Here is a 12,499-nt window from a genome sequence, read left to right on the forward strand (position 1 = left end):
TGGAATTTAAACTCATCATTATATGTTGAAACTATCACACACATCCCCCAATAAATCAACCAACCAACATCCGAGAACGGCATGGCTACAAAGCTCTTTAGAGATTCATTTCATTGCCCAACAAATACCGATGGAGCGTCTTCCACATACAACACACTGCTCACCTGTTCTAGTCTTGAGATGCCTGCGACTACTTTGAACAGAGCCTCACTCCTAAAAGGACCTTAACCTGTGTTTTTGAATGAATAAATGAAGTGAATGAATGAATGAATGGATGATGTGAATGGCAATTTTTAGCTCACACGTTTAACACCGAAAACTCTAAAATTCCTGGGTCAAAAATCTGGTAGCTGTACCCTCTGGAGGAGCTGGGAGAGAGACAGGCTTTGTCTCAGAAGACTATGACAACACAGAGTTCCAAAATGTAAAAAACAAGTGAGTAAAAGAACTCTCCATCCACCCTCATCCTGCAACACCTCAACCTATTAAATGTCAGCATTTATCTAAAACTTTTCACAATAACTATTAAAACTGAAACTTCCTTAGACTAATGTCTGCAACTCACTTTGAAATGATTCCAAAAAAATCAGACAGGGATGATGGGTGGAGAGAGGGATGGGGAGTCGGACAGACAGGGAGAAAAAGCGAGTTGAGTAAAAAGGTTAATTGTGACACTTAGGCTATGAAGATAAGGGTATTTGCTATGCAATTTTTCCACTTTTCTATCTTTGAAAATTTTCCCATAAAAAGGAAACTTGGACTTCCTTAAAGAGCAGCATCTTAAGGAGTGTTCCTGTAATTACTCCTGCTGAGGTCTGTTTCTTAGGGAGCCAACTGATTATAATGTCTAGATTTGATCTTGTGACTCAAAAGAGCACGTGAAAGGAAAATGAGGAAAATCCGCCTGGCAGGGTAAAGCCAGATGCAAACTTCCCCGTGAAGAAATGAATTGCTCCACTGGTGGAGACTTGGTCAGCCCTTTGCATTTCACTGCCGGGGGGTGGGGGGGTGATTCAATGGTGGAGACTTGGGCACAGGTCTTGCCTGTCCCAGAGCTGCTGGCAGCCTCGGATGCTCAGTGGGGACAACAGGGCTGGGAAAGTCCCTCCTCTTAGGGCCAGCGACTGGGAGCAGCAGGACACATGAAAACCTTCTCTATTATTACTGTTATTATTATCTTGCTGCGCCCAAGGCTTGTGGAAGTTCCTAGGGCAGGGACTGACCCTACACCACAGCAGTGACCAGAGACACAGCAGTGACAACACTCGATCCTTAACCTGCTGAGCCACCAGGGAACTCCCAGGAGAGATTTTGAAGAGGACCAGCTCTACTGGAAGATGCCCTCTGCCCCTGCCCCTCCTCCTCCTCACCAGGGAGACCCAGGATGGGCCGAAACACTGTGCTGGTGAGGCTCCCAGGTGTTCCTGGTGACACACTTCCTCTGGAGGGTGATTTGGCAAGAGCTATCAAAGCCCAGTTCACATACCCAGCCACCCCACCGCTCGGAGCTAATCCTAGAGATCTCCTCTTGCACAGGAGCAAAAGATCATTTTTCGTATCAGATTATTAAATGCAGTTCTCTTTTAGCAGCAAAAGATCAACCAGAATCTAAATCTAACTAACGGGGGGGGGGGGTGTGCGGGGGCGGGACTAGTGATGACGCATCCACTTAGTGAATTTCTTCATGGATTAAAATAAGATTTTTAGGAGATGGTTATTAGAAGGAAAAAGCAAGATGAAGAAAGTATGCATAATAGTCAACCTTTTGTGTTAAAATTGGGGGAGATACATATTCGCATTGGCTTTTATCTATAGAAATATCTGGAAGGATGAACAATGAAATACTAACAGGATTTTCCTGTTGGAATGAGAATTGGGTAGACAGAGGCTTGGGCGGGAGAAAGACTTGTTTACATTTATATAGCTTTTGAATTTTAAACACTGTGAGTATCATAGCTATGCAAAGTGTTCAGCAATTTTTAATTACTCTTGAAATTCTTTTGAGATAGCTTTAAAAAAACCAAACACTTAAAAGATCAAGTGTCAGTGAGAATATGGAGCAACTGGAAAGCTCATGCATTGCTGGCCAGAAAGCTGTGCACTTTGGAAGCCTTTGTGCAGCATCTGCTAAAGCGAAGCCCGTGCCTCCCTGTGTTGGCCACTCTCCTGGTGGCTTGTGCAGGAGAACGTGAGCAAAACCCCGCAAAAGACAAGCACAGGACGGCTTAAAGCAGCTTTGTTCCTAAGAGCCAAGAACTGGAAACAACCCAAATGTCCATCAAAAAGAGGATGGGAGCTCCCCTTGTGGCGCAGCAGAAACGAATCCAACTAGGAACCACGAGGTTGCAGGTTTGATCCCTCGCTCTGTGGGTTAAGGATCTGGCATTGCTATGGCTGTGGCGTAGCCAGCGGCTACAGCTCCGATTCGACCCCTAGCCTGGGAACCTCCATATGCCTCGGGTGCGGCCCTAGAAAGACAAAAGACAAAAAAAAAAAAAAAAAAAAAAAAGAGGATGGATGGGTAAATTAGGGCACGTTCACACAGTAGAATACTAAATGGCAATACAAAATAAACTAGTACATGACACTGACGAACTTCGTGGACACTGGGCAGAGAAAGAGATGCCAAAAGAGAATGTGCTGGGAGGTCCTGTTTACGTGAAGTCCCAGAGCTGATTCGTGGTGAAGCTGGGGGCGGGGAGAGCAGCACCTGGGAATTCAACTGAGGAAGCACCCTCAGGGGACGGAAACGGTCCCCACACATGGACAAAGGCATCAGCCTGCGCCCCGATGTAAAAGTTGTAACTCAACTAAAATTAAAGTCCTCCGGGACCGTACGGCAAGTCCTCAAAAAGCTAAACATAGAATCACCGTATGAGCCACCAATTCCATCCATAGCTATGGACATGAAAGAACTGAAAACAAATTCAATTTGAAACCCCCCCAAAACCCACAGAACACAGATGTTCAGAGTAGCACCACTCACAATAGCCCAACAGTGGAAACAACCCAAATGTCCATCCACTGATGAATACATAAACAAATCGTGGAACAGCCATACCATGGACTATTATTCAGCCATAAACAGGAGGGAAGTCCTGATACATGCTAAACACGGATGAACTTTGAAAATAATATGCTGAGAGAAGCCAGACACAAAAGATCACATGCTATGTGACTCCATTATGAAATATCCAGAACTGGCAAATCTATAAAGACAGAGAGTAGAACTGCGGTTGCCAAAGGCTGGAGGAAGAGGGGAAACAGGGAGAGACTGCTTGCAGGTGTGGGGTTTCTACCTGGAGTGATGAATAGCGGTGATGGACTCACAACACTGTGGCTGTATTAAAGGCCACCGAACTTTTCACTGGAAAAGAGTTAATTATATCAGAGTTCCTGTCATGGCTTAGTGGTTAATGAACCCGATTAGAATCCTTGAGGATGTGGCTTCAATTCCTGGCCTCATTCAGTGGGTTAAAGATCCAGCGTTGCCATGAGCTGTGGTTTAGGTTGCAGACATGGCTCGGATCCCGTGTGGCGTAGGCCAGCGGCTATAGCTCTGATTTGATCCCTAGCCTGGGCACCTCCATGTGCCGCAGGTGCAGCCCTCAAAAAAACAAAAACAAAAACAAAACCAAACAGTTAATTACATCATATGAATTTCATGTGAATTTTTTTGGAGCTGAGAAAGGGTTATGGCAAGCAAGAAGAATGGTGGCTTGTGCTCAAAAACGCTTCACCTCAATTTTTAAACAAACGGACAAAAACTATTTTAAAAAATCTCTGTGGAACTTACAATGGTGAAGACCCAATTTGCCGCCTCTCCAGAGTCCAGTACAGCCAGATGCTCCGCTGGTGGTGGACAAGACACCGTGTGGTCCACGGAGCCCCAGCTCGCTCAGGGCCCTGGGATTAGGGCCCACGTTGTATGAAAAGTCCTCATCTTCAGCCATGAGGAGCAGGAGTACTTGAGGAGACATGTGGGAGATGCAGCCGGCGGGCAGCACGTTGCAGCCACTGTGTGTGGTCTCCTCCAGAGCCTACAGGTCCCAGCTCTGCGGCTCTGGCTGGGTGATCAAGGGCAAGGTCCTCCCGTAGTTTCCCTAAGCCTCTTTCTCCCCTCTGTAAAATGGGAATAAGAACATTTACCTCGCTGAGCCAAGAAGGATGTGCTGGACCAGGACAAGTAAGGCTCTGGAACATGGCTGGCCTGTCCTGAGCTTGCAGATGGACCCAGGGTAGGGTAGTCGGCATCAATGCCACTCAGTCCTCAAGGGGCCACTGGAACCCTTGTGAGATGCACTTCTTTCCACTGGTGACGCCTAAGGTCACCTGAGCCTGGGGCTGCTGACCACTATCTTTTTTTGGAAAATGCCTACCTGGAAAAGGAGACAGCACAGAGAAAAGCATTGTTGGAGCACCTGGACACAGCCTTGCCTGAAGCCATCGACTGCTCCTTTTTTTTTTTTTTCTTTTTAGGGCTGCACCCTCAGCACATAGAGGTTCCCAGGCTAGGGGTCAAATCGGAGCTGCAGCCTCTGGCGTACACCACAGCCACAGCAACTCAGGATCCAAGCTGTGTCTGAGACCTACACCACAGCTCATGGCAATTGTGGATCCTTAACCCACTGAGAAAGGCCAGGGATGGAACCCAAATCCTCATGGATCCTAGTCAGGTTCGTTAACTGCTAAGCCACAAAGAGAACTCCCACTGGCTGCACTTTTAAGGTAAGTGAGCCCATATTTATTCTACTGTTACGCCGGTTTGATTAGGTTTTCTGTCACTTACAACCTAGGGAGTCCTGCTGATCCTGAGACAGGACACACAAAGTGGCTTTTTAAGTTGCTTCAGCGCCACACCTCCGTGATTCGCCCTCGGAGTTCTGCAGCTGGCTGCCAGCTGACACTCCTGCCCAACAGGCTCGGGCTCCTCTGGGAGGCTTGGAGCCAATCATCAAGGTCACCCAACCTCACCCAACACCTGAAACCCTTCCTTCCCCTGATCCCGTCTCTTCTTCCTCTTCCCTCATCAGAGGCCATCCTCTCTCCTGCTTTCCGAAGAGGACGAATTGGGGAGCAGTTAAGGCTGAGCATGGAATTTGGAATCAGATCTCAAGCACCTCAGCTGTGTGACCTAGGCAGACTGCTTAACCTCTCTGAGATTCGCTTTGCTTTTCTGTAAAAATGAGGGCAATACTTCCCCTTCATCAATCTTACAAATATGCCACGCACAATGCACAGCCCATAGGAAGTACGCATCCATGCTGACTGCCGTTATTAACCTTAACCGCCTCTCTCCAGTCCATGGCCCGCTAATGCCCGTGACCACTGGTGACCCTGAGGTCTAGAGGAGATCGGCCCTAGGCCTTCTCCCGGGCCGTCTCCATGAAGTCATCTGCAGGCACTGCTAGCTGATGACTTAACTCTTCCAATGAGGCCCACCCCAGCGAAATGCCTGCCTGCTCAGCCAGGTTTTAACAATCTAAACACCACCACCGGCAAGATTCAAAGGCCAGGGTTGGGTAATGACTACCCCTCACGGGCGCTTAGTCGAAGGCGGGTTCCAGCTTGCCAGGCACGGCCCGGAGCTTCTCCTGGGTGAGGCCGTTTGCTAGCGCTTCGCCCAGGCTTAATGAACAAGAAGCACGTGAGGACCACGCTGCCTGCCCTCCCTGTCCCAGAGCTAAACGCTCTTAGAGCAGAGACGGAACACAGTCTAGGGGCGGACCCCGGCTGGAGGATGCCAGGAAAGCCATCACCGAACTTGGCCTGCAGATGACCTGGAGCAGCAGGCCCACCCTGCCCATCACTGGGGCTGCTCCTGGGCTGTGGTTTGTATTCCTGCAGCTTTCTCCAGTCACAGAGCACTCTTCAGACAGCCTGCTATTTGTGTAAGATGCTTACCACCACATGACACTGAGGTCACACCCCAAGTGTCCTTGCATAACTGGGATTCTCTCGAAATGACACAGATCGGTCAGTCCAAGGCGTTCTGGAAGTCATGGAGTATCGTGGTGTGAGCTGGGTGTAGGCTTTGGAGTCGGTCCTTCTGCAAGGACTGGGATCTGAGGGTAGAAATGAAGTGTCCTTGCTGCATCTGACAGCTGTCTCCTCTGCTCCCCTAACTGCAGGCTCCTGAGGGTCAGGGTGGGCTGGTTTGGCTCTGTCTTCTTACCAGCTTGCTTAGCTTCCTAAATCTGCTCATGGTTCCAGCTTGGTCAGGCTGCTGTAGGGTTACTGATGGCTGCCTGGCTGAGCCTATATCGGCAGCCTGGGCATCTTCCTAAGTGTGTTCCACACGTTGTCTCATCTAATCTTGGTGACATCCTGGTGAGACAGGTACTAATGCTGTCCCCAGTGGAAGGGGGTTTGCAGAGAAGGAAACAGATGCAGAGGAAGCCTGAGCAACCTTCCCAAGGTCACAGATCTAGCAAGTGCTGGGGCCAGACCCGAACTCAGGCCTTCAGACAGTGCAGCCTGTCTTTCCGACCACAGGCCCCACCGTTCCCCTGTCCAACACGTCGATGGATGAGAAACACACACGGCATAGCATCTGACCCAGCTTCCAGAGTGTTGCATTTCACTGATGTTCCCATCTCCACAGGACCCCACACACATCGAGAGACCTCCACTGATGGATGTTGAGTGAATGGATCCTCGCAAGGGGTCGTGAAATCCTGGCTGTGCTCCTGCCGGGCCCAGGGTGCTATTCCAGACACAGAGAATGGAGCAGCCAAAAGACCGGCTAGACCTCTGACCTGATGCTGCCCGTCCAGCGGGAGGAGACAGGCAGCTAGATGCAGTGTTAGAGGTGACATGATGTCAGCTGCGATGGGAGGAAAAATCAAGCAGGGCAAAGGCAAAGAGATGGACAGGAGCACGAAGAGAAATAATTTATAATTAGTTTGAAAATGAGGAATTTTTGGAATGAGAGGGGCAGGGAGAAGAGTCCCAAAGGGAATATATTTGTGACGCTGTCGCCTGTGGTCAAATGAATGCCACCACACAGCAGTGAAAGCTCTAACGGGGGCTCTGAAACAGCCGCAGAGAGGGCTGGCTGCTGAGGCTGAGCTGGAGGTGGACTCCTTATGGCACGGTGGAGACAGGCCTCGCCCCGGCACACGGCGTCCACACTCATCCACACACACCTCCCCAGCCCACTTAGCCCACCTGGGAGGGGGCCTCCGGCATCCTGTATTTTGCCTGCTTTTGGGTGAGTGGCGAAAAGCTCAGCCCTGGGTAAGAGAGGATGCCCTTTGCTGGTGACCATTAACCCTGGTGACCTCAGGGGTGGACGGTTCAGCAGGCTCAGTAAAACGCTCAAGCAGCAGCAGCAGCAGGACAAGTAAATAGCTGATGGAGACGGGAACTCGCAGGCCCAGGACAGTGTGGACAACTTTCCTGGCTGCAAAATGGGGTGGATATTTGAGAGGCTGCAGAGCACTGGACAAGGAGAAAAAGAACTCGGATTTATATGCAATTGTCCCCCCGTGCTGGGTCACGGGTGCGCAGGAGGCGGGGATCTGCACACTGCAGCCTCGGCTGGTGGAATTCAGCCGCTGCCTCCCGCTTCTCCCCTCTCTTTGAAGTCCCTGGAAGCTTGGCAGTGACCTCATTAGCATCCTGTCCTAGCGCTCCAGAGGGAGTCCGCTGTGCCGTGTCCAGGTTGACGTTGGCCAAGGAAATCCACAAAGACAGCCAGGGGCGGAATTGAAAGGCCAACAGAAAGAGCAATTCTGACCCAGCGCTCCCCATGGTCTGTGGGATTCCATGACGCAGGTGATGCTAAGATGGTCCAGGGAGACTATCAAGGGGGGCCTCCCCTACGTCAGCACCTCCCTCGCCCAATCATGGGCAGATCAGACCCAAAAGAGGGTAAGGACCACCCCCAGGCCAGGTCCCAGCGACAGGGCTCTTGCAGGCTGACACTGAGAGTGGCCTCAGAGGAAGGGGAGAAATGATAGCCCAAAGCTGTCAGAAATGACCGAAAGTCCTCCAGTGAAATTGGACTTAGAGTGCAAATAGGAGGCCCCTTTGCCCTCCCAGCCCTGCAGACAAAGTGTCAGCTGTGAGGACACATCGTGTTTGTCCTTCGCCTCTGGCAGCTGAGTACGTGGCTTGCTTGGCTAGCCCCAAAAGAAATCCATCTTGACAAGAACATTCTAATTCTATTAGGGAGCATCTGAGCCGGGCGGGTCTTGGCTCTTCCCTGCCTCTCCGGGGAGCATGTCAGGACCAGCCGTGACACGGGGAAGAGAGGAGACGTGACCGGAGGCCTGAGCTGGGTGGCCGAGAGTGGAGGGCCACCTCCCTCTGCGGGACTTGTTGATGGCTCAAAAGTGCTTCCACCTGGGATGGGAACTGGCAGGGCTCCTGCCCCGGGCAGGAGGGCGGGGGGGGACGACAGTCCAGCTCTGTGGACAAGCTCCGGAATTCGGAAGGCAGCCCTGGATCCAAACCCCGGCTCCATCACTTTCCAGCTGGGATTTTCCTTCACCTCTCGGAGCCTCAGTTTCCCAATCTGTAAAATGAACAGAGTAGGAGCACTAACCTCAAATGACCTTTATACAGACTCAGTGCACACGAACGCTAAGCAGAGCCTTGACCATTGTGCGTGCTCCGTGGGGGCCTCAGAGGGCCCGTTAGCTTTACTGTGGCTGCAGTGCTGAAGGGCTTCCGGGCTCCACGGGCTGAAGGGCAGCCATGTATCCAGCCCTCTCAGGCACCAGAGTCTGAACAGGAGGCTGGGTCACCGTAGAAGACTCTATGTGAGCACTCGCAGACTTGGGAGCTGCAGGGATAAGAAGCTTCGAGAGACAGAGTGGGCAGAGGAGAGAAAGACTCTGGGGCGGGGACTGTCCCCAGGAGGGGGGCACACCGACGGGAGGAGGAGGAGGCTGAAACAGCACGGTATGGGAGATGAAGGCGCCAGCTGGAGAGATGTAAAGGGGTGAGACTCCCAAATGCGAGGGACGTGAAGCTGCTGTTACAGGTAGCAAACTCCAGGAAGGGGTCCAGATAATGACAGACTTAGGATCACAGTGATGGAAATGGACTCGGCAGAGTGTTAAGTACATGCTTATACTGAACTACATTTTCATCACAACTAAAAGACAATACTACTATACTATTGCTGCTACTAGTAATAACGGTAGTGTTTGTGATAACGATGCTTAATTTTTACTGAGCACTTACTATGTGCCAGGCCCCATTCCAAGCTCTTTACACGTAATTAATTCATTTAATCATCCTGACAACCTATGAGGCAAGTACTTTACCATCTCCATCTTAAAGATAGGGCAAGTGAGGCCCAGAGAGACCGGTAATTTGCCCGAGGTCACACAGCTAATTACTGGCAGAACTCTGGTGTGAACCCCAGGAATTCTGGCCACAGACCGCACACTGTTGGCCACCACGGAAACCAAGGTGCATGGCACCTGCAGCTGGGAAGCCGGGCTGCTCGCAGGGAGGTTCTTGCTCCTGGTCCTGACTGCTGAGCCTTGAACCAGTCTTTTGAAAGAGATACCAAACTGGGTCCCCATCCAATTCGGTAGAAATAGAAGCCATTGGTTATCAGCTGCCCTGTGATGTGGGGACAGCCACAGATTTGGTGACTGCTCCCCTCTGCCTGCCTCCTTGCTCCTTCCTTCCAGAATTTACCTTGTCTAGACAACATGCTAATGAGTTAGCCGAGAAGGTCTCTTGCTGGTAGTGTTTCTTTTTTCTCCCCCCCCCCTTTTTTTTGGCTCTTTAGGGCTGTACCTGCAGTATATGGAGGTTCCCAGGCTAGGGGGAGAATCAGAGCTACAGCTGCCAGCCACAGCCACACGGGAGCCGAGCCATGTCTGTGACCCACACCACAGCTCACAGCAACGCGAGATTCCCCAACCCAATGAGCGAGGCAGGGACAGAACCCGCAACCCCATGGTTCCCAGTCGGCTTCATTTCTGCTGCGCCATGGTGGGAACTCCACGGTCGTGTTTCTTAATGAAACCCACTTGCTCGGTAGAAGCACGGCCCTGTTGAATAAACCTGAGTGACAGGACCACATGGGGGTGCCGAGCAGCACTGGGATAAACTATGGTTCTCCTGGTTCAAGGGCTGTCCAGCCATCGGCACCGCCTCCACCTGTAGGTCAAATAAAACAGTTTCAAAGCCTGGAGGTATGGTTTCCAAGGCAGCGGGAAGACGCATACAAGGTAGAGAGGATACAGTCTCCTCTGCAGCCACCTCCGCAGAGGGGGCAATGGCACAACTCCCACTAGAGCCACAAAATAAGGGGGCACCAAACTATGCCCAAGGGGCTGAGCAATGGCATGGAGCCGGGGGGAGAAACAAGCGACGCCCTTGGAGCAGATCACCGTCACAGTGACAAGACCCGCTGCCTCTGCTCACGTTCAGCAGCAAAGCAGTTCCCGAAAACAGCCCCCAGGAACAGGGATTTCTCTTTTAAGAACCCAAAACTCTTTGGAGCCAAGTCAGGGAAGGAAGGAAACAAAGTCACAGACACACAAAGATCCTTGTTGACTTTCTTTACGTGAGACTCGTGTTTCTTTCCATTTTCCCTCATGAGAAAATCATCCCTACTTTATAAAACAATTCAAACACTTCAGACATATACAATACAGAAGGTGAAGTCCCCCCCCACATCCAATCTACCAAAGCGGGGTGATGGGACACAGCTGGCCGTTTCACCCAAAGTGTCCCCAGGCAGGATGCTGTCAGCCCAGTTATCAGCTTGCAGAGCTTTCCACTGTGTAAACGGAAAACACTGAGTCAATCTTGCCGGGGAGAATATCTGCATGTTTGCACGTTTTTTGCATTTCCAAACAATGCAAAGGATGCAAGGAAATACACTGACGATTTTTATAGACCCCGAAAGTTTTAGTAGAGACACTGGCTGCCACTTGAGCCCTTAGAAGTAGCGATCGCTCCCATTCATTGAGCACTTACTGCACTGAGAAAGCGTTTTAATCCTCACCACCTGCTGAGAGAGGTCGGCTGGCCAGCCTCACGTGACAGATGAGCCAACGGAGGCTCAGCGAGGCTAAGAAACAGGCTCGGAGTCACAGGTCTGGTAAGGGGCAGGGCTGGGACCAAAAGCCTGCATGCACTTAACACCTCTGAGTATTGCAACCATGCAGCCCCACGGGTGTGGGGAGGGTAAGGACGGGTTGGGTCTGGGAGACAGCACCCACCGAGGCAGGCAGAGGCCGAAGCACGTGTGGAAGGAAAACGTGAACATTACTTTTCTGAACCAAGCAGTAAGGCAACATCTTGCATTATATTTCCGTCATGGGGCTTCGGAAAGTCGGGCAAGGAGGGCTGGTCCAGCTGCTTGCCGAGGGGCCAAAGATGCAGCTTCGATGGACGTAAATTCTCGATGGCCCATGTGCACAGGGTGGCTGGGAAGTGGGACAGCCGTGTGGTTAGGTCTCCAGCCTCCACATCTGGGTGACCATGGCCAAAGTCCTGGAGTCGCTTCGAGACGAGCAGTGCCCTAGAAAGTCCCATCACTACCTCGGTCACCTCCTCGGCTCAGAGGGGATTCAAACAGCACTGTGATTTTCATAAGCATGAAATAAGACATGCCTCCCAGAGCACAGTACCTGGCACCTAACAACTGACGACACTTCTATTTCTCTTTGCCCTTGTCACTCTGTCTTCCACATGTGCTCCCAGACCCCATCCCCACACGTGACGGACACTCGGTCACCGTGCCTGGATGTTGTGATTCTGCTCCTTGGTCATAAGTGGCTGGGCCAAGCAGGACCTCTCAGGAGTCACGAGGCTGGCTCTGCCCACTAACTGGCTGTGTGACTTTGAGCAAGCGTCTAAACCTCTCTGAGCTTCCATTTCCTTGTATGGAAAACGGCAGTCATAATAGACCTCCATCCCCCACAGGATTGAAATGAGGATCAAATGAGTTAATGCAGGAACAGTGCGGGGCGAGAAGCAAGCACTGGATAGACTGACTACTGACCTATTTGAATAAAAGTCATTTGAGTGCCTTCTGTATATCAGGCAGTGTTCTAAGTGCTGCAATGAACAAAACCCAACAAACCCTGCCCTCATTGAGCTGAGGTTTCAGGGAAGAGACAACCAACAATTAAATATAATGTAAGGCCGGGCAGGGAGCAGTGCAGCGAAGGGCATTAAAGCAGGGCGGGGCCAGCGGATGTGGGGTGATGAAGAGGGGTGACGATGCACTGTTCACTGAATTTCAGGGGTTCTCCTTCTGGACATGTGTGACCTGCTTCGGCCAATGGAATGTGAGCACACATGGTAGGTGTCCTGACCCAGGGGAACTGAGAGCCACCGTGGGGTTCCCACACTCCTGTCCACTGCCACCAGGACCAGGAAAATACAAGCAGAGATGCAGCATGTCAGCCTGGGGCTCTGAGTGACCACCAGGCCTGATAATGACACTTCATGCACAGTGTGTGTGACAGATGAACATCTGCGGGGCCTGGACACAGACAACTGGGGGGCTTTTGTT

The sequence above is a fragment of the Sus scrofa genome, chromosome 17 (genome assembly GCF_000003025.6).
Source record: "Sus scrofa isolate TJ Tabasco breed Duroc chromosome 17, Sscrofa11.1, whole genome shotgun sequence".
In the NCBI taxonomy this organism is placed as follows: domain Eukaryota; kingdom Metazoa; phylum Chordata; class Mammalia; order Artiodactyla; family Suidae; genus Sus; species Sus scrofa.